Source organism: Sebastes fasciatus, chromosome 13 (assembly GCF_043250625.1).
Source record: "Sebastes fasciatus isolate fSebFas1 chromosome 13, fSebFas1.pri, whole genome shotgun sequence".
Lineage (NCBI taxonomy): Eukaryota > Metazoa > Chordata > Actinopteri > Perciformes > Sebastidae > Sebastes > Sebastes fasciatus.
The window spans coordinates 21,633,366-21,657,210 of NC_133807.1; the positions used below are offsets into that span (position 1 = coordinate 21,633,366).

At 41.8% G+C, this 23,845-nt stretch overlaps 1 pseudogene; it reads left to right on the forward strand.

Annotated features, from left to right (window-relative positions):
* LOC141781550 (uncharacterized) overlaps nt 1–23,845 on the forward strand; it is a 156,568-nt pseudogene that overhangs the window by 38,627 nt on the left and 94,096 nt on the right.

Consider the following 23,845-nt stretch of genomic DNA (forward strand, 5'->3'; position numbering starts at 1 on the left):
AGGAGACTAGCGGCAGGTCCTGAGTCTATTCGGTCTAATGTGAGAAGTGAACGTGAACACAGATTATGACTGATTCTTTTGCCCCATAGTCACCGAAGTAAATATTGGACTCTTTTTTTTCACAAGCCACATATCTTTTTTGTGTTCCATCACAATATTGCAGACGGTGCAGAACATTTTACCTTCGCTTTCGTGCAGAACATCGAGGCACTCCCATGCACAGTCTTTAGCAGTAATTTTTTGTTGGTAAATGTGAGACGTTGTCCGACAGAAATAAAGAAGGACGTGACGTGGGCGCGGGGGGACTGCTGCGCTTGGTCAAATTTGTGGAAAAGGTGCGGTGATTGGACAAACTTGGAAGGTCGTGCAAAAATCATTAGGGATAGGTTGAATTTACGTGAAATGCCGCTATCGCAACATCGCGACTTTCTGGAGGGACTATTACTGTGTGAACTTTGAATGGCAGAACATAAGAGTTGAATGAAATAGCAAGCACATGCACTTTAGCTCCTCTTGGCGTAGTTTTGTTCAGTATTGTAAGGTTTTACCTGAGATAAATAATCAGAATAAGTGATAATGCAGCAGTCCTCTCTGATTTTATGGAGAACTCTGTACAGCCGGGTTAGGACAGGTTTTGATTTGTTTGTTTTTTTCGCAGTTGCGTAATGCTAGCTGGAACCCATTCTCCTGATTCCTCATCCAACCATAGCTCATAAATATGCCACGATTCTGCACGGCGGATGAAAAAAGAAAACCGCTGTAATCGTTCCTCGCGTCCTCGCCAACGTTGCGTGAAGGGACTGAGGGAGAGGACTTGATGTTGAACTGTGTGTGTTGAGAGACAGGAATCAAACACTGGGAGCTAACGTGGATTCATTCATTTAACTGGTAATTCATCCGTCGAGGGCCATGAGTGTCTTGTGTTACCATGGTGTTGAATTGGTTTAGCTGCAGCATTTGTGTGTGTCTCCGAGAGAGAGTGTTTTATTGATTTCAAGAAAGCTTTCTACTCTATTTGTCATGAAGAGCTCTATTCCAGACTTTTACGATGTGGTATAGGGGGAAAAATGTATGATCTGATTAAATCAATGTAGTGCATTCAATAATAATAATAAAGTAAATCCGACTTTATTTAATGTAAATGAACTTGCTGTTCAGTTGGATCAATGTGCTGCTCCAGACCTTGTAAGTGTATATGTGTTTTATACTGATGACCTCGTTCTACTGTCTCCGACTGAACAAGGATGACAGTAACAGCTGGACATATAGTAGAGAAGTACTGTCAGAACTGACCCCTATAGTAAACATGAAGGAAACTAATAGCATGATTTTTCAAAAACACCCCAGATATCAGGAAAATAAATACCAGTTTACCATGAATAATCATATCATTGAACATAGTATGAGTTGTGCCTACTTTGGTATAACCATAACAACATCAGGGAGTTTCAACATGGCAGTGAATGCACTCGATGCGCTCAGTCTATGGTAACGAAAACACAACGATTCTTATTTTCAGGTGATTATACACTAAAGAAAACATTTATTAATATTATATTCTATTTCTGCCAATAGAAATGCTACACACTGTTCCTTTAACATTCAAAATAGAGCCCTCAAATGTTTCATTGACCTTAAATCCAGCCCTCGAGATGCCCTCAAAACCCAAGAGCTGAGCCCAGAAAAGAGTCCCCTATAACAGTTAGTACTGAGGCTAACTGCCCCCTCCAGTCTCACAACAACTCTGCTCTCCAAACAGCAATCAGGGTAAACTGAATTGTAACTGAATGTAAAGAAACCTATTTGGAAAGAAGAAACTAAAAAGCCAAAATAGATTAGACTGTTATGTGGCCCTAAAAAAAGATTATGAATTGGAATATCTGGAATATCTCTCTACTGTCAGAGATGGGAAGCAGAACCAAAAATTCATGTGGTCGTCACTGTTCGACAGGTGAGGCTGAGAACGAAATGCAAGTTCAACTCTGTAATTTCAGATTTCAAAGGGCTTAATGCCCTCTCAACATTCAAAATACTCCTAGGAGAAGGAGACAAGACATATCTGCTGGGTTTTTGGTTAGATGCCTGAAATAAGGTCTGTGGTTAACACAAGCTTAAAGGTACAGTGTGTAGCATTTAGGGGGATCTATTAGCAGAAATGGAATATAATATTCATAACTATGTTTAGTGTATAATCATATGAAACTAAGAATGGTTACCCTTCATATCTACATAGGGAGCGGGTCCTCTTCTTCATGGAGTTCGCCATGTTGCTCCGCCATGTTTCAGTTGCACAGAACGGTTTTTGCAAAGCGGTAAAATACACCAGTAAATACCCCACTTGAGAATTTTGAAGCTTTTGCACGTCTTAAAAAAGGTGGCTAAATAAGACCACTAAATGTCATCACGCTTAACACTAGTACACCGTTAGCTTAGTGGTGGCAACGTGTAATCGTGCGACCGTGGTGTAGCTCATTCATAGCCCAACGTAAGCATTTTACTTCTGCCGTTTATGCTTCAAAATTTGTGAAGATTATCTTGCTGAACAAATCGTGTAATCATCACAAATGTTTGTTTGCGACAGAGCTTATTTTCGGCAATAATCCAAAATCTAATTCCCATTGGCTTTGTGTCGAGGGAACCAGGACGATGCTAACTTCCGGGTTGGCCCACAAAAATACGTAATCCCTGCAGCACCCTATAGGTCGTGTCTGGAAAGTAACCCACAAATTGCAAAATCTGGCAAAAACTTGCAAAAACCTATCCTAACCTTAACTATTCAAGGTCGCGGGTTACCTTCTAGACACGACCCACTCGATGTGTCAACATGCTTTGGTAATATTGTCTTGAAACGTTCATGCCAGTAAAGCTCCTTTGAATTGAACTGAATTGATAGAGAGACGAAGAGAGGAAAAATCTATACGCAGTAAATTCAACAAAAAGTATGTGTGGGTTCGAGAACATCTTTGGAGATGGAGCTAAGGTCTTTCTCCCTCTGCTGAGAAGAAGTATGGTAATAAAGATAAAAGAGAGCAACAATGATGATCTTTGAAGGATGAGCCAATGTAAAAGTCAAGTATTTGTTTGCGTGAGTGTGTTTAAGCTCATAAATACAGGGAGTGGACAAAATACAAGAAACACCTTACAATGTGTTGTAATCCAAATATAACAGCACAAACTGAGCTCTGAAAAATGACCACAGGTTGGATTAACAGCTCTCTAGAAACTGCTCAAATGCAGCGTTTATTGCAGGGCTATTGTATTCCATTGCACGTTGTACTGTTTATTTGCCCATCCTTGTCTCCGGAGACAAAGTGAAGATGTGTGAGTTGTCCAGCTGACATAATAACCTCCTGTGTAGACAAGTCAGAAGGCTTCTCTTCTCAAGTAGCATCACTCTGTTTCCAGTTAACGGAGCCAACAGTGTTTCATAGTGTCTGTTACGGGAAGTGAAACACATTAGTGAGCATTAATATGAGGCCTTACAATAGTGTTATAATTGCTTCAGTAAACCAGTGAGTAGCTATGAATCTGCACTTTTGGCAGTTGAATGGTATTCGACTGTGTGTTGGATAATTCATAGATCTTGATCACTGTTCAAGGAAGGATATCAAAAAGGAATGTCTCAGTGTGAGCGGAGCATGCAGACCTGCTGTAGAGGTCATAGGTCAGGTCATTAAATTGCTCAACTGGAAGATAATTTACTGGGTTAAATCGAACCAACAAGCGAGACGGCAGAGGAGCTACGAAGGATCGAGCCAAGGAAGACAGATCCAGAGAGAAAAATAAAGATACTCACATATTTGTCTGGAGACTTGAGCCAGCATGTGGGCTCCTGCTGTTCTTCTTCTTCGGTGTCCAGCCAGAAATGAGAGCCGTCTCGATCACGATAAGCCCAACTTCATAGTCTCTGGCTCTGCGTGCCTCACGATGACAGAGCCATGGCCGTCTGTCAGGCTGTAGTTCATAGCTTAACGCAGCTGCCTGCCATGAGACTTTCTAGCCTCCTGATCGGGCCAAACTCTCTAGTTTATTTCTGAGAGGAATTCATGAGAAAGAGACAAAAACAAGGCTTTAACTTGGGTTTAATTTTGTTTATCTGGCAAGTGGTTTTCTTGGTTGTGACAACACTACTACTCACCAAGTTCACTGGTGATATCTCACAAAGTGGTGACACAAATGTATCCACTCGTGTTTTGGAAAAGCTCAGTTTCTGGTTTAGTGAGGACAGTGAAAATATTGTGATTTTAAATTGAACAAGCCTAATGTGTAATCTGTACTTGCTGTAGTTGTGCACACACGCTCTTCGCACTGGCTCTGCTATTCTCCAAAATGACCTACGCTACTCCCACAACACTAGTTTTAGAAGTCCTGTTTTGCAAGATGGGCTTTGGTTTTCTTTGTGCCTTTGTGGAGTTTGTGTTGGAGTCTGAGTTGTGGTGAGGGCTGGTCGTTTGTTGGCGTTAGCTGACTCCATTTCTAACCGACCGTTAGCTATCGTTGCACACTGTTAGCCCTGTAGGGGAGCTGAAAATAAAGGCACCCGCGAGTACGCATGACGTCACATCTGTTTTTGGAAAAAACGGCCCGCATTCTTCACATTAAAAGCAGTCTACAGGCTGATAGAGGAAACCCAGAAAGTCGTGGAAGGACAAATTTTTTAGATTAGGTTACAACTTGTTCACAAATTGGAGATTAAAAAATGATTAAAAAACGTGTATATGTGTTAAAAACGTACATACATTCCCTTTAATACAATATATAACACAGAAAAGCATGAAATCTCCATATTTGAGAGGCTGAAAACAGCAATTTCTGCCATTTTTACATGAAAAATGACTCTAACAGTTAAATTAAAATAGTTGGCGATTACTTTTCTGTCAATCGTCTAATCAATTAGACGACTAATTGTTGCAGCTCTATTTGTTTGTGTACCTTTCAGCCTTTGGAAGTTCAATAACTGATGTTATTATGTTGACGTGTCCAACACAACTGGAAGAAAGAGAAATCTGTTCAGTGGACTTTCCCTTTCACCCTTTCAGCTCTCTCTCTCTCTCAACCTCTCATGCTTTTTGTTAAAGCTCCGGTCCTTGTGAAAAAAAGATAGCTTCCTCAGAAGCACCCAAGGTTGACTCACTTCCTCCTTTTGCTTTCTCTCTCTCTGACTCTCTGTCTCTCTCTCTGTGTCTGTCTCAGGTTTGTGGTGCTCCTCTTTAGAGTTTCCTGCTGTTAGATGGTAACACAGACCTGAAGGAAAGAGGTAAGGTGTATTTTCTTTTGGATAAAATGCGTGAATGGGCAACATGTTACAGCGTGGAGAGTTTCTTGTAAAGAGAGGACAGTGACAAAGAAAGAGTCTTTTCAGTTCTCATTGCATATCCCCGGTGGTTCATGCCAGGGCATTTGGATGTTGTGGTGTAGTCAGAGGGAAACAGCTGCTGGGAAGCATCTCATTCTCCTGTTGGAGGTGAGAATAGCGGCGATAATGGTGGGCAAACAGCTCCTGGAGCCTCCAACTATAAAGAGCTGACAGACAGATGTAGTGAACACCAGTTTGTCTCACTGTCTTTTGGCAGCACAACAAACACTGTTTAAAGCTTCAGCCCCCAGCATGCTCTGTTGTGCCTATTTGCGTGTCTGTGTAACACAGAATGGTACAGAAAGACAGTCCTGCACCCACAATGGGTGTCACAGAAAGAGGTTGGTAGAAAAAGTGCCGCGCTCTTCCTGTTCAGCTCCTCCTCCAATCAGCTGATAGTACGAGCGCTGATGCTCGCTGCAGATAAAGCATGTGCATGTTACTCATTTGACAAGGACTTTATTGTCTTGTGAAAGTGTGCCGTGAAATGCCTTTTATTCGCCCTCATACGCACACAATCTGAAAACAATCTGCACGTTCAAATTACGGCAAAGATAACGGAGCATTTAGTGTCGTGTTTGTGAATTTACACCTCGTTGTTTCAGGTAGAAAACGTGTCATCAACCAGCGAGGTAACATATTAACTGATTTGATTCATTTAAACATTACTGGCTTTGTAAATCAGGATAAATGCAACACAATACACCTGATCAACATTTAGTAAGAGAATAAAGTCCTTCTTCAACCTCTGTCCCTATTTAACCATACAGATTTGAATTATTTAAATCAAAGCATCACAAATTTCAGCTTTAAAGCTTTGATGTTCTGACGTTATTATGCAAACCTTTTGTCTAATATTTTGAACCAAGGTCAAGTGTTTTATTTAATCAGTACAGGCAAAGTTTCTTTAACTGTGACAGTTTCAAGTCTCATAAAATCATCCGCCAATTGTGGTTGTTTTGATTTCAGCTCACAGTTTACTGAAGCCATCTGTCAGGATTTACAGAGAAGCGAGCCGCTCATAGATCTACTAACATTATACCATTTTAGCAGCATGAATGTGCCTGATTTCTAAAGTCTGTAGTCTCCAGCGAGTAAGAACAAGCTGGAAGGTCAAAGGTTAAAGTTCATGACACATGCAGTGCGATATGAGAGCAGGAGCATTATCACAGGCTGACAGGATTAGTGTCTACAGGCGCAAATACCATAAGGTGGAATTATCTTACTGAGCTCATCTCACCTAGACACGCATATAGTAGATGAACATGCACGCACCCGAGCGCAGCTATGATTTGTGCCACGACACGCACACTTGCACGTGCTTTGTCTGGTGATCAGATGAGAGTAGATGTTTGTGACGAGGTTTTTGAATTTTTCATTAAATTGATTTATTATCCAGTCCGTCCCATGGCGTCATTAGATGGATGACTGAAGGTCGCTTGTGCAAGTCATGGGATCCTTTTAAATTTGAAGCGGTTTCTTGTTGTGTAAGGAAGTTGTTTCTTTTATGCAGTGTGCAAAATTACTGTAAACTTCAATTACTGGCTAGTTTTCTGCCCTTGAAAAGGAAATAAAAGTTTATAACGGGAACAGTGAAGAAAAAGCTCTCCCAAGTTTAGCAGCAACAGCATGGAGAATGTCTCGGGTCATGTATTGTGGATATTGTAAACTAAAGGAAATATATGTTAAGATGCTATGTGGAGGTCTGTTTGTGTCAATTACATATACATTGATACACAAAAGATGCACTCACTGTCAAGCAGAACCACTGACACCACAAGCACCTACAAATACACACACACACACACACACACACACACACACACACACACGCACACACACACACACATGCATGCACCACAAACTTCCCGCGTACTCATACCGTCAGTCTTTTACTGACAGTGACTGTGCCACTTTTGAGAAGAGTGAGTGGGTGTGTTGACTGGAAACAAGTAGCAGTGACCCAACACAAAGTCAAGTCAAGTCAATTTGTATAGCCTATTATCACAAATCACAAATTTGCCTCAGGGAGCTTTACAATCTGTACAGGATACGACACCCTCTGTCCTCTAAACCAAGACACAGTAACACTCAACGTGGAGCTGTTGGCTGTTTAAGTCCTTAACATGTTCAGAGAATAGACACACCATCAGCTCAACCACCAAGGCAGGGAGCCTTACAGGGAAACCAGAAACATTTGTATGCTGTAGGTTTCGTTTTGTAGTAATATGTCAGGGAGTTCAGTTGAAATCATGCTGGATTTAATACATTTGTATGACATTTCTGCAACTAAAGATAATTGACTGTCAAGCTTTCCATTATTGCACACTGCATTCAGTTCACAATGATGAAGGTGGCAAATTTACCATTTGTAATTAGTAATTTTACAAACAATGGATCCTTGTTTTTCACACAGAGGGAGATAAAAAACAGTCGATGTTGCCGGCTGAAATGAAAACAGCCGTTGGCAAATTATATCAGCTGTAGCCAGCTAGTTAATTCAGCATAACCTTGCTCCATAATTTATTTTTAAATGTTGTCCTCGGCTGACTTTTTCGAGTTCATTTTAGAACTGATTTTTTATTTTTTAAAGGGGTCATAAAATTACTCATCATGGCTATATGCATGATGTAATACTAAAAGACTGAGAGTAAAGCTTCACAGGCAGAACCAGTTAGTCCTACTGTGATAAAGGAAAACACAAGATCCCACTTATTTCGTTGTAACATAACCCTGTTTGGTTGCTTAGCTTGTCGTCTGTGTTTTCAAACTTTATGTTCACTTTTAACCAGACTGTCTATAAGAAGTAGACGTAGTCACTGTGATGTGATGTCACCCATTCATTTGTGGACTGCCGTTTTGAAGCCTCAAGTTCAGCATTTTGGCCGTTGCCATCTTGTTTTTTTGGAACCAGAAGTGACACGAGAGGGTGGAGAAGTTTTAGGCGACCAGAAGGTTTATAATTAACCTTGATGAACTGAAAACACACTGTGAAAGGGTTAAAGTCGTAAGAGGAAAACACGGACAACTCCCAGACCGGACAACGCCGTGGTAGCGACCTGTCAATCACAAAGTAGCCACGCCCTAAAGCAAACCCTGCTTTATGGTCTATTTGACTCTAAATGGGACCATAAGTTACTAAATGAACATCATGCTGTATTGAGGAAAACTTGAAACTAGTGATTGAGACCATAGACTCATGTTTACAATGTTTACTGAGGTAATAAATCAAGAGAGAAGTAGGCTCATTTTCTCATAGACTTCTATACAATCAGACTTCTTTTTGCAACCAGAGGAGTCGCCCCCTGCTGGCTGTTAGAAAGAATGCAAGTTCAGACCCGGAGGTTGCCCCTTGCTTTTAACATTATAAGAGAAGGGTGTGGTGTGGACTAACTGACAAAGACTAACAGTAGGTAGCGAGCTAATTAACCATAAATGCTAACGGTTGCTGCTTAAGTTGGGCCAGATAAACACACCATTTAAACCATTTCTCATGCTTTTGCTCTTGCAGTTTTGAAGACATTACCCTCCAAACTCTTCAGATACCAAGCATCGCTCTTACTACATACACATCATAATGTGACCTTAAATGATCTTATAATGCTGCTCATCACCTTGCTCTTTTCTTTAAGCTGTGTTCCCAACACTCCCATAAGATAAGATAAGATAACATATACTTTATTGTTTCAATGGCTGGCTGCAGTATAGGTCATAAACCCCCTGCCCCCTCCATGTTAGTGTATTGGACATGGGCCAAACTAAAAAGTCAAAGTACACATCAAATCAATTTTTCCCAAAGATGGTTTCTGTCATTTTATTTAGTTCTTATCACGCTGATGTATGTTCAAGTGTTCATTTTTCTGATAAGTTTGGTTTTAATTAGTTATTTGATGCTATAAAAAGGGTGCGAGACGTCATAATTGACAGCTGTGAGTCTCTCTCGATGACCAGCTGCGGCCGTGCTCGGCTCGCGATTGGTTCGGGTGGGTGACCTCGATACCGCGGCTCCACCACCCGATCACTACTGGCTTCACTTCTGTACAGTGGGAGGAAGTGGAGACGCGTCGTCGATCTTTGTATACAATATTATACCAAACACGCAGTAGAAAAACAAGTCAAATGTTGCACATTCCCTGAGAAAATATATGTAGATACATGGGCATTAAAAAAACAAGAGAGAATCGTAAAAGCCATAAGACATTATACATAAGACAAAACTCCAGTGTCTCTTTCCTATGAACTACAAAAAGCGGTAGAGCAGTGTTATCAGGGTTGTTTGGTAACAACCTCTTTTTCACCTTCAGGGTGTTGAAGATGGCAGTGTGGATCCAGGCCCAGCAGCTCCAGGGAGATGCTCTTCACCAGATGCAGTCTCTGTACGGTCAGCACTTCCCCATCGAGGTGCGACATTATCTGTCCCAGTGGATAGAGGGCCAGCTCTGGTGAGTTGCTCTGCAGCACAGACATAATGCATTAACGTGGGTGCAGTTATGCCCACATGCACAAGTGTTTGTGTTTGTCTATGAGAGCACATTAGGACAGTTGCTTTCTGTTTGCTATTTTCAACATCTTAGCGTTAATTTATAAACCATGTTTATATTCATGCACATGTCTACTTTTGTATGCGTCTTGCGTGCGTGCATGCATGTGTGTGTTTGTGTGTGTGTTGTTAGGGATACCATAGACCTGGAGAACCCACAAGAGGAGTTCAAGGCCAAACGGCTACTGGACAGTCTGATCCAGGAGCTGCAGAACAAGGCCGAGCACCAGGTGGGAGAGGATGGCTTCCTACTCAAAATCAAACTGGGACACTACGCCAGCCAGCTCAAGGTATGTTTTTGGAAAATATACCCTGCATACCCAGGAATATACAGTACCTTACTGGTTTACATTCTTGTTCATACAGCCGTCTGATTGAGAGACTTTTAGGCTTTAGTTTGCAAAGAGAGAGCAATTTCATGGGGGTCAGTGGGGCCAAAGTTTGAGAACACACAGGCACCAAAGCCAGTATGTATATATCAACTGTGGCTTTCGGTTATTTGTCAGATTTATCAGTAAAAGAAACCTTCATTTTCTTTGTCTTAGAAGTGACTTTGAAACTTTTGTCTATAGCTAAAAAGTCTGAAGAACAAAAAATACTGGAGCATGAAGTGCCTGCTGTTCACGCAATCAAATAAGCCAACAACAACAGAATGAGATCATGTTTTCAGCAAAACACTCACCTTTAAACAATGTGAGAAGATGAGAAGCAGGTGGTTGGAAGATACAACTGTTTGCTCACTTTGCTGTAGGTCTTAGAAAGAGAACCCTGTGGTGCAACATGTTTTAAGAACAGGTTGTATCCAACCAGGAGGAAAACAAGAGGACAACCCAAGTGAGGCTTTGGTATCCAGCCAGCTCTGCTATTTATGATCGAGCTCCCTGCTCCCAGATCCGTTCTTCTGTTTGTCTTCTTCCCTCCCTGAAACCAGGCAGAGAAACAGGGTGAAGGGGGGCTGGCTTGGCAACATCAATCTGTAATCCCGAATTCCTACCACTCCATTTTCCCTTCTGGGATTGTAATATAATGATGTGGGATATATGAAACGTATGGAGAACAAATACTGTCGATGCCCTGTGCTCTTTTTTCTCACCCCAGTGTGCTGTGTGTCCTCGTAAACTCAGCTGCAATTCAACTCTTAATGCAATTAGGGCTGCCAAAGTTAACGTGATAATAACATGTTAACGCAAATTGGTTTTAACACCATTTCATTTCTTTAACACATTAACGCAACTTAAGGGCTGCACTGGCGCCTCACAGCTAGAGGGTTGCAGGTTCGAATCCGGCTTGGGACCCTTCTGTGTGGAGTTTGCATGTTCTCCCCGTGTTAGCGTGGGTTTTCTCCGGGTACTCCGGTTTCCTCCCACAGTCCAAAGACATGCAGGTTAGGTTAATTGTGGACTCTAAATTGCCCGTAGGTGTGAATGTGAGTGTGAATGGTTGTCTGTCTCTATGTGTCAGCCCTGTGATGGACTGGCGACCTGTCCAGGGTGTACCCCGCCTTCGCCCAATGTCGGCTGGGATCGGCTCCAGCCCCCCCGCGACCCCTAACGGGATAAGCGGTTGCAGATGAGGATGAGGATGAGGATTAACGCAACTTGCGATTTTTCAGTTGTAGCAGGCTCAGTTTTAAAGCTAGAGTGAAGATACTGGCATCATATGAAACTATAAAACCTAAAGAATCTATTTGTACCAACCATGTTATTCTAGCTTGTCACGAAGGAGGTTAAATAACGCTACAAACTTGCACTCAATTTTGGCGAGGAAAAACTGCATGGCCATTTTCAAAGGGATCCCTTGACCTCTGACCTCAAGATATGTGAATGAAAATGGGTTCTATGGGTACCCACGAGTCTCCCCTTTACAGACATGCCCACTTTATGATAATCACATGCAGTTTGGGACAAGTCATACTCAAGTCAGCACACTGACACACTGACAGCTGTTGTTGCCTACACCCATATTGTTCAGAGTATTAACTACTTGACACATCTCCCTTTAAGGTACATTTTGAACAGATAGAAAATGCGATTAAATATTTTAATTGACAGCCCTACAGTAAATGCAATGCCACTCCCCGACTTAAAACAGGAAACAACAAGAAGATCAATAACTGACTCACAACAGCATCTTTTAAACTGAAAGTGAAACCGCTATTTGTTGCACTACCCATCAGGGGAAAAAAATATTACTGTAACACATAAACCACTTAACTCCGGAGTGTGACAATATGTGTGTATGCTAATGAATCATATATGAAGTGCGCCGTGCTTCAGAGATGGGTCTCATTAGGCTTGTCTAATGGGTTTTAGTTTGTCTGCCGCTCCAGAACTTAGCGAGCTTCCTTGATGCGACTAAATTGGTGAGTCCTGTGTGCGGCGGCCGCTCCGCTCGTCAGGGGCTAATAGACCTTAACACGGGCACATGTGCTCCTTGTCTTTCAGAGCACGTATGACCGATGTCCTCTGGAGTTGGTCCGATGCATCAAACACATCCTCTACACAGAGCAACGGCTCGTCAGGGAGGCCACCAATGTGAGTAGGATGCATGTAAAATACAAGCTGACACTTTGTCTACACACAGACACTGAAATGTAAACTTGCTTGGACAAACACCTGTGGCTCCTCCATGCATTATTCATTCCACAGCCTGTGCAAAGCCTGCAAACACAAACAGAAGCTCAACTACATAATGGTGACTGATTCAGAGGCTGGGTAATTGCGTAACTACTCTCTGTTTCCTCCATTTATCTCCCCCCCAAAGTGTGCAGATTCCTTTGCATTATTATAGATACGATAACTACTCGATCATACCGTGAAATGGACTTTTAAAAGTAAACCGTTTGTAATCCTCCCCTGCAATATGGAGGGACGTCAAATATTTCACGGTTTATAAAAAAGCACTGATTTACAAAACCATAAAGCCAGCAGTGCGTAAAACATGTGACTCTCAGCGACTCCTGCAGTGAATTGATTTCCAGTCACAACATGCCGTTTCTATTAGTGGAATGCATATTTGGGCTGATTGAATTTCACCGTGTTTAGTCTGAACCTTTAGGCACCATCTTGTTCAGAGCTTTAACTGACCGTGCAGTCTGCCTGAGTATGATAAGCAAATGCATTTCTTCCGTCTCTATTTGCAGTGTTCCCATCAGGCTTGTGGTCACTGGGGATTTTACAGTCAAACAGCCAAACTGCTACACGCAGGGGGCAATGAAAAGTCCAGCTCGGCTCCATCCCCCACAGATATCCCTGGTAGCTCAGCTCTTAGCTCACCAGCCATTTCCCCTAACAACTATCATAAACAACCCAATGACAGACTATATACAGGCCATGCAACCTTACCAATTACTGTTCCCAAACCCGCAATTTCCTCTCTCTCTGCCTGTCTCTCAAACACGCTTTGTAATTGACAGTCGAGCTCTCCGGTAGGCGGGATGATGGACAGCATGTCTCAGAAATACCAACAGATCAACCAAGCTTTCGAGGAGCTTCGCCTGCTGACCCAGGACACTGAGAACGACCTGCGTAAGCTCCAGCACAACCAGGAGTACTTCATCATCCAGTACCAGGAGAGCCTCCGCATCCAGGGTGAGACCACAGGAACTGCATCTCGTTATCGCTGCTCAACAGTAATGCAAATGTTGTGACTGGCTAGACTGTGAGGAGACAGGGAGTAATTGGTTTTCATTATTTGACAGAGTGATTCATCACAAAGGCCAAACAGTTGCTGGTTCAACCTCCAAGTGCGGATTTGTTTCTTTCCTGTTTTATTTAAAGAGGACCTATTATGCTTATTTTCAGGTGCATACTTGTGTTTTGGGTTTCTACTAGAAACTATGTTTACATGCTTTAATGTCAAGAAACAAATATTTTTCTCATACTGTCTGTGCTGCAGCACCTTTTTTCACCCTCTGTCTAAAACGTTTGGGATTTGTCAACCGAACCAAACTCTTCGGACTCTGCTCCAGCTCTGCTTTAACTAGTCCTGTTTGAGGGTGTGCCAAACTAGCCGCTAGGCAGGTATTATGCAAATGTGTTACTTGGAGACATCACCATGTCACGGAAGAAAAGGCAGGATTCACTAGTTCAGGAGCAGTGTTTCTGTGGGGGAGAATAACTCCCTTTGGTGTGAACTTTGGGCTTTGTTTATTTGCAGACTTTTTACATGCACAAACAACTACTGTATATAACACACTAAAGGAAAGGGAAAACTAGGGCTGTCAATCGATTAAAATATTTAATCGGGATTAATTGCATGATTGTCCATAGTTAATCAGGATTAATCACAAATTAATCGCACATTTTTTATCTGTTCAAAATGTACCTTAAAGGGAGATTTTTCAACTATTTGATACTCTTATCAACATGGGAGTGGGCAAATATGCTGCTTTATGCAAATGTATGTATATATTAATTATTGAAAATCAATTAACAACACAAAACAATGACAAATATTGTCCTGAAACTCTCACAGGTACTGCATGTAGCATAAAAAATATTCTCAAATCATAAAATGACAAACTGCAGCCCAACAGGCAACGACAGCTGTCAGTGTGTCAGTGTGCTGACTTGACTATGACTTGCCCCAAACTGCATGTGATTATCATAAAGTGGGCATGTCTGTAAAGGGGAGACTCGTGGGTACCCATAGAACCCATTTTCATTCACATATCTTGAGGTCAGAGGTCAAGGGACCCCTTTGAAAATGGCCATGCCAGTTTTTCCTCGCCAAAATTTAGTGCAAGTTTGGGGCATTATGTAGCCTCCTTCCTGACAGACTAGTATGGTTGGTACCAATGGACTCCTTTTTTCAGGTTTTCTAGTTTCATATTATGCCAGTATATTCACTCTAGCTTTAAAATTGAACCCGCTACAATCTCCGAAAGAACGATTGCGTTAATGCGTTAGAGAAAATTAGTGGCGTTGAAACAATTTTCAGGCGTTATTATTGTGTTAAAGTTGACAGCCCGAGGGAAAACATTTACATTTTGTTTTGGTGAACTCAATTAATTGATTAATTAAAAAAACTAGAAAACAATAAAGAAATTAATCATTAGTTGAAGCCCTGTGTGGTTTGGTGTGTGCAACTCGATTGATCCCAACTGTGAAGTTAGTGATATAAAGGTTTTAAAGAATGGTTTGTATGGTCTAGTATACTGTATGTCATAGCTTTAAAATATAAAGGTGTGAAATTGCATCAAAAAGATCATGCCACACGAGTCCACATACATTTCCCAGCTGTCTGAAACATGCTGGATCCTGTAGATCAGCAATGGAAAACAAACACCTGGAGCTTCCATAACCAGCAACCTTTGCATACATGTTGCACCGTTCTGAAAACAACACCTAGCTGTTATGACGTCTGTGTTTCGCTACAGGAGGTTACCCTGAGTAAATCATTATTCCTCTCGGCTGTACATGTATGTACACTGTATGTGCACAGGTTAAAGATTTTACCTCCTCTCTCTCTTCCTCTCTTCCTCTCTTCCTCTCTAACTCGTCCCCACCCCTCCCCCATTTGGATGGCAACAACCCCACCCGTCCTCAGCTCAGCTGACCAGCCTGTCCACGCTGCCCCCTGCTGACCGACAGCTACGGGAGCCCGCCCTTCTCAGCAAGAGAGCCACTGTGGAGGCATGGCTGACCAGAGAGGCCAACACACTACAGAAATACAGACTGGTGAGACATGGGGATGCACACTTAAAGAAAACATGCTGTATGTATGTGCAAGAATGTGCGATTTGCAAGCTCCTCTTGTCTGTGTATGTGCAGGACCTGGCAGAGAAGCACCAGAAAACACTGCAGCTGTTGAGGAAGCAGCAGACCATCATTCTGGATGATGAGCTGATCCAGTGGAAGAGACGGCAACAGCTGGCAGGCAACGGGGGCCCGCCGGAGGGAGGCCTGGACATCCTGCAGTCCTGGTGAGTTCTCTTCCACCTCCCACCAAGATCACAGCCGCTAGACTCCCTCACAAAACAAAGGGGCACAGGTTTACAAGCTCTCAATTGACTACCGCTGGGTTTATTGGCTCCTAATAACAGAGATAAAAAAATCTATCCAGTCGAGGATTTCAGAGTTGTTTTGAACGATCCTGTTTCAATCTTAATTGCTAATGTTCTGCTGGAGTCAGTACAAATGTTAAGCAATGTAGAAACATAATACCTTTGTCCATGTCAATCCTGAAGTCTACTTGTGTGCTTGTGTGTGTGTGTTAGGTGTGAGAAGCTGGCAGAAACTATCTGGCAAAACAGGCAGCAGATTCGGAGGGCAGAGCACCTCAGACAGCAGCTGCCCATCCCCGGCCCCATTGAAGAGCTCCTCAACGAACTCAACAGTACTATCACAGATATCATCTCAGCATTGGTCACCAGGTGCGTGTGTGTGTGCGTGTGTGTTGAGGTTCATCTAAACTTCTAAAGGCTGAATCTAGACTAAACAAGCTGATTTAACGGCATGAATGTAGGTCAGTTTAGTGTCAATACAAATATATCAGCCCCAGCGTGTGTGCAGTGTGGGCCTTTTTTGCAAACAAGTCCTACTTACACAACATTTTGTGGTCAACAGAGTGAGAGAAATCATTTTTTACTAAAATGTAATTACACAGGCATTCAGTTTATCCGCATAATGATTTAATCCACATGTGTGACACTACTGTTTACTGTTTGTTTGTATTCTCTTGTTTCCGTGAGTAAGGACATTTCACTTTAGTTTAAGTCTTTTAAAAGATAAGGTTGAAGTTGCAGCCGTTAGGATTTCAGTCCTGGTCGACCTGTGGTTACCGTGGTAACAACCAGACTGTTTTCATATGCACGTAACCAACAGAAATTGAAGCGTGCATCATGTGTTACTGGACATTCATAGGAAAACCCAAGAAAAACGAGGAATAACTTTTCGTATGATATCATAGGAACCGTTGAATAACGATACGTTGCAAAAACAAGTTACCAGATATACAACAGAAGAGCAACAGCTTTATCTGTTTATGGTGCAGCCAAACAAACTACTGTTGTAGTCGCTTCGTCTTGTTGTCAATACTTATATTTGATGCACTATCAAAAAAAAATTTAAATCCTGTGACTGTTTTAGAATGAACTAGGGCAACAGACGCTCAGCGACGGCCCCAAACTGTCTGACGGCCGACCGTCGGCTCGCTGTGTCATAGGGCCTTTATATAAAGTTAAAGTGTGTGTCCTGTCTGCACGTGTTAAAGTCTGAGCCCTGTCAACTAAAGATCACATTTAACACATTACATCATCCAGCACTGATTCAAACCCCATTAGTACAGAATGAGATGCAGACAGAGGAGGCGAGATGTGGTCGAAGAAGACTATATTCACAGCAGGGAGAAGAAGAAGAAGAAGAAGGAGAAGAGAGAGAGTCAGGACTGAATACAAATGTGCCCAGAGGCAAAGGATGGACGTTAAATGCACCTAAAGAGATCTGCGGAGACAAAGAGAAAGCAGTGTGCAAGAGATTAAAGGAAAGCGAGGGCACACGCAACTTGTTGCAATAAATACTTTTAGGCCCGAAGGCACATCTGCCAGGGTCTTTTAGCCCTTCAGCGTTTCTCAACAGGAAGTAATCCTGACAGTATCCTCTACGTCTCTTCTTGAAGATTGTCCCTACAGGGACCCGTAGCACATTGAGAAACCATGTCTGTGTCACTGCGATTACTGATTGGCCACAGACATGCCTGCGCCCACACAGTAATGCATTGCTTTCACGCACAGTACAAACACGGGTTATGTTTCTCCAACAACATCCTCCCTATATTCCCCTGAAGCCCCCGGAGGCTTCAGGCTGACAATTGGAGAGCGTTGTCTTCTCATCACCACTTGGTTCAGCTGCAGACCAGAACGCTTCAAGTCTCATAACAACATTTATGTATTAGCTTCCAAAGCTGCCCCTGAGCCTGCAGGCTTAATCATTAGGCTGTGTTGTTTCATTTCTTGCTTTCTATTTGTGTTAATGTGAAAATCAGAAGACGGCTAGACAGAGAATCACACCTTGCTTTCATTACCTTCAATACCTTCCATTAGTGTACTATGGTTATTTACAGCGGCTAATGTTCTCAAACCTGCAGATCAGTAGAGCTGAACGGAGCCCTGTTGAGTTTTCATTGTAAGCAGTTAGCATTCAGCATTTCATGTGTACCTAAAGTCTAATGAACACGGTGAAAGCACGCAAACCTCATAAAACATTAATACAGTCTTTTGCATGTTTTAAACGTGCATTGTTTATATTCTGTGTTCACATCATTTTGCAGCCTTAATTTAGATCCAGTTTTGTTTGGAAATGTGTTGTATATCTTAACTAGCTACAATAAACTGTAAGAATGCATCCAAAGAAGCCATTATGGCTGTTAACAAGTCAATTTGACGTGTTGCATGCTCATGCTAATGCTGGTAGAATACATGCAAACAAAACTTTGCTCTGAAGATCCACAAAACATATTTTTTATTTATTATTATTATGTTTTCAGATTGTCTGTTTGTCCGTACGTACGTACCACTCTCATGAATGCAATATCTCAGGAACGCCTCGAGGAAATTTCTTCAAATTTGGCACAGACTACTTGGACTCGAGGATGAACTGATTAGATTTCAGTGGTCAAAGGTCACAGTGACCTAACTAGACACATTTTTGGCCGTGGTTCAAGAGTTCATACTGTATTCTAGTTATGACAATTTCACAGAAATGTCTAACAGGATAAAATGATGAAGTGATGACATTTTGACCACACATGGATGTAAACTTGATTTGTTGGCGGAGGCGTACAACCGCGAGGCGGTAATTCTAGTTTTAACATATTTCTTTGCTACAATTTATGAGATGCTTCAAAAGAAAAATGTGGAAGGAGATAATGTTCAGCAAAGTTTATTGACATATTGCACTGAGCCATCTAATCAACAGGGTTTTGTTCTCATCCTTCATTCAGTCCAACTCCCTTTTTGTCTCCACAGCACCTTCATCATTGAGAAACAGCCTCCACAGGTGCTAAAAACCCAAACCAAGTTTGCCGCTACAGTACGCCTCCTAGTGGGCGGGAAATTGAACGTACACATGAACCCTCCGCAGGTGAAAGCCACCATCATTAGTGAACAGCAAGCCAAGGCCCTGCTGAAGAACGAGAACACAAGGAAGTAAGTCCAGTCATTCAGCTCAGTGTGGATTTGGGTTTCTCTGGCGGTTCAGACTTTAGCGACATGGTTTATTTTGAATTAATACATAAAAAACATCAAGTGTCAACCTCCGGTGCTGAGAAATGAAGCCAACGCGGAAGTGCCAAAAACTGCAGTTCCTCAAATGGCCACTTGAGTCTGGCTCCAAAAGGAAGTCAATCCCCAGAGAACCCCATGTTAAAACGCCCAAGCAGAAATAAACATGTTTACAGTCTGGTATGAAAAACGGTTTTAGTCTCTATAGCTAATTTCCCCGTTCATGACAACTGCACTGGTGTGAATATTTATATAACTCACCTGTTTCATTTATATTAAGGCTTAAAGTTCGGCATAATTGAGGGCGTGGCTGCTTTGAGTGACAGCTGGGTGTCGTCTCAGGTCACTAGCAGTCTGCTCTGCTGCATCACCCAGGCTCACCTCAGCTCCACCAACGATCCATCTATTTACCCATTTTTGGATTAGCCGGGAGTTAGGCTGTGTCGTCACTGCCAAGATAGCGACGGCTGCAGCCACCCACTTTGAGCTTCAGAAACCTCTGGGTGAAATCACGATTAGAGATTACATACATATTGTATGCAGTCTGTGTTTCGCACCAGAATGCTTTCACGCTGTAGCACTAACACGTCATCCTGATGTTTCCGACACATTTTTTAGTATCCCTACTTTATTTAGTGGCGACACCGCGGTGATCTCCCATGGCACCGTTAATGACGGATTCTTAGTTTTCAACAGGGATTACTGGATCCCAGGATGAACTCTGGCCCAGTGTGTTTCCAGACCTCATCACAGAGACATGGCTGGAACGTGAACAATGCCTCAGAGGAATCTATGGTGTGGATGCAGAATCCACATTTAGCCTGTTCCACGGCCTCGCTCCACATTCCTCCTGACAAATAAAAAACCTTCCAAGACTGTAGGTCAGCCAGGCAGCCAGCGGTTATATGGCTTAGCAATTCAACAGCTTAGCCATCTTCTGCTGTTTCTCATCTAAACCACTTGGTATGGCAACCGATCTGCAACCCAGAGACATCTGCTCGGTGTTTTCTCATGTAGAGAAGAGTAGAGAGGTGGTTAAACCTTCCAATTATACGAGTACGAACGTCGTTCCTACACCGTGCGTGTGTTTCACTCAGCTCCTGCCGTCCAAACGAGCATCATTTCATTTTAATTTGTTCCGGGAAGAATATAATTGTCAGCACTTGAGTGCGTCATTCACAGCCAACATTACAGCTAATTGACTCACTCCTTGATTGTCTCTCTCTTTCAGTGACAGCAGTGGAGAAATTCTCAACAATAACTGTGTGATGGAGTACCACCAGACTACAGGCACTCTCAGCGCCCACTTCAGGAATATGGTGAGTGTTCCTGAAGTGAAGTAACTACACTGAGTTGAATGTCTCAATGTCCATGGGTCGGTACTAGAGTGAAACTGACCCTGCAGCAAGATGTGTCCATCAGAAGTATGGAGATCGACGGCAAAAGTGGCTCTATGTTAGCTATGCTTGAAATAATATGATAACTGTAAATATAGAGTATTTCCTTTGGGTGAAATAGCATCACTTGTTATTAATGTAGTACCAATCGTTTTTGGATTTCTAGAAAAATTAATAATTATATTGAAATAACGTTTAAGGGGAAATACCCCAGGGGAATAGGGTAAAAAATAGGGCTGTCAAAGTTAACTCGATAATAAAACTATAACGCAAATTTCTTTTAATGCCACTAACGCATTAATGCAACTTACGATTTTTAGGTTGTAGCGGGCTCAGTTTTAAAGCTAGAGTGAAGATACTGGTATCATACGGAGGTTGAATAACACTACAAACTTATGCAAAATTTTGGCGAGGAAAAACTGGCATGGCCATTTTCAAAGGGTTCCCTTGACCTCTGACCTCAAGATATGTGAATGAAAATGGGTTCTATGGGTACCCACGAGTCTCCCCTTTAGAGACATGCCCACTTTATGATAATCACATGCAGTTTGGTGCAAGTCATACTCAAGTCCCTGGCAGCACATCACCCCCACCCTCATCCACCTCCACTGGCTCCCGGTCAAGTCCCGCATCACCTACAAAATCCTCCTCCTCACCTACAAATCCCTCAACGCCCTGGCTCCTCAGTACCTATCTGACCTCCTCCACCCTTACACACAGCCCCGGAACCTTAGATCCTCAGGCACGGGTCAGCTCTCCGTCCCTCACACAAGAATGAGAACTTTTGGGGACAGAGCCTTCAGTGTGACAGCCCCCACACTTTGGAACTCTCTCCCTATAGAGCTCCGCAACGCACCATCTCTGGACACTTTCAAAAGACTCCTCAAAACCCACCTCTTCACCAAGGCCTATGGCCTCTAGCTACTGTTACATTTGTTGTATTTATTTATGTCTTTGTTAAGCGTCCTTGGGTTTCATGAAAGGCGCTATATAAATCCAAGATATTATTATTATTATTATTAAGTCAGAACACTGACAGCTGTTGTTGCCTTTTGGGCTGCAGTTTGCCATGTTATGATTTGAGCATATTTTTTATGCTAAATGCAGTACCTGTGAGGGTTTCTGGACAATATTTGTCATTGTTTTGTGTTGTTAGTTGATTTCCAATAATAAATATATACATGCATTTGCATAAAGCAAGCATATTTGCCCACTCCCATGTTGATAAGAGTACTAAGTCGATTGACAGCCCTAGTAAAAAAAAATGAGCTAATAGATATCACCATGAAACTTCCTCAGTTGATTACTTACATTAAGACAACTATTTGTTGTATTACAAGTGTTCTGATAATTTATGTTTAAATATGCAAATTAGGCATAATCTAATGCTAACTTTTGATCAATTTAGGTGAAATCCACAGATGTAAATAGACAAAGTAGTAAAATAAACACCTAAATGTGTGTTTTGGATGTCTTCTCTCCACTAGTCTGAAAGAAGACATGTTATGGAAGCAAAATAGCCCAAAATCTCAAAATTGACCAGTGCATGAAAAGTTTTTGTCTGGGGTATCTCCCCTTAAATATAATCTTGTAGGATTTAAAAGCATCAGTGTTGTGCTGTTTGCTAGTGTGAGTGTCTAGTGAATGTGCAGTGAGGTATTAAAAGTACAGTATGTACTGTACAAACTCATGGCAACTCAGCAATGCTTTGCAGGATCAGTAGAGCCGCTCTCTACATCACTCATGTTGTTAGTGACAATCCTTAAAGACTTCCATGGATTATTTACATGTCAGCCCTTTAGTCAAAGTGAATTATGCATGCATGTGCTGTACGTATGATGTGTGCTTTGTCAGCCGTACATCCAGTATTGCTCATTCTTACAAGTGTCGTCTGTCATGTAGTCTTTGAAGAGGATCAAGCGGTCGGACAGACGAGGAGCCGAATCTGTCACAGAAGAGAAGTTCACCATTCTGTTCGAGTCCCAGTTTAGTGTCGGAGGCAACGAGCTCGTCTTTCAAGTGAAGGTAAGAGGGCGCAGACTGACAGACACAAAGATACTATCCATTCTTACTCCTGCAGGAGGGGCAACCTGTTTTTACCTTAAAAGTTACAAAACCTTTAACATCCACTTCTACGCATACTGTGAAGTCCAGTGCACCACATCACCCCGACCAATCCTACTCATTCCCTTTCCTCATCTGTGGTTTTATGCTGTTTATTAACAATATCTTATTTGCCATTAAAACCATAGAAATACTGTGAAGGTTTAGCGGTATTTATTGTTACAGCATTCTGATGGTCTCCCCTGTTTCTCTGAACAGACGTTATCACTACCTGTAGTGGTGATAGTTCACGGTAGCCAAGACAATAACGCCACAGCAACTGTGTTATGGGACAACGCTTTTGCAGAGCCGGTGAGTAAATGTTTGTGAGTGTTCAAAATTATATTTAGAGATGATTACAACAGTTTTATGAATCAAATGTACCTTTATTCATCACATTTTCAGCATTTAGATACCGAGATGCTGTCAATAAAGGCACACATAGGAATTGTGTTCATCTACACAACATAATGATCAATTCTGAAATTCATTTATCAAACAAAAGTGCCAAACACTTGTAGATTGTAATCCTTCTAGTTGTTCAGATTTGTAGCTTTTTTCTATTGAATCAATTCTGACAATTTAAGCTATTGGAAGGAGGTTAAGGGACCCTTTGATGGGCATTTGTTCTTGTTTTCTGACATGTTATAGACCAAACCGCTTCTATCTGAGAAAAAAGCTGAGCATTATTTTAGTTATTACATCTATCTTTTTTCAATAAATTTTGACTTTTGGACTTTACAACACTCTGGAGTTATTGGAAATGTTTATTGGATCACAGGAGTCGGAAACAATCCTACGCAGCCACCACTAAATCTACAAATAGTATAATACTAAAAATATTATCTGAACTTTATCTGCAACTGTGCAGAAATACAGAGTTTAAACAGAATGTAGTCTACTAAGTAGCAAAAAAACACATCTTTTTAAACAGTTTTATATACAGACTTCTTTTGTATAAATAATCCAGTAAGTGTGTTATTATGATTTTAGTTATACATGTGCAAATCTAATTTTGACAACATCAGAGCAGACAAAGTGCACCTCCACTGTTGGGAACCACTGGACTAAACCATTAATCAATTAATAAAAAAAACTATTTAGTAGAATAAACAGTTATTAAAAAAGAATCAGTTGTTGCTGCCCGTCATATAAATATGAATGCATATGAATAACCTCGTACAAGGTGAAGTTAACGAGAAGGTTCATTTCTGTGTACTGTATGT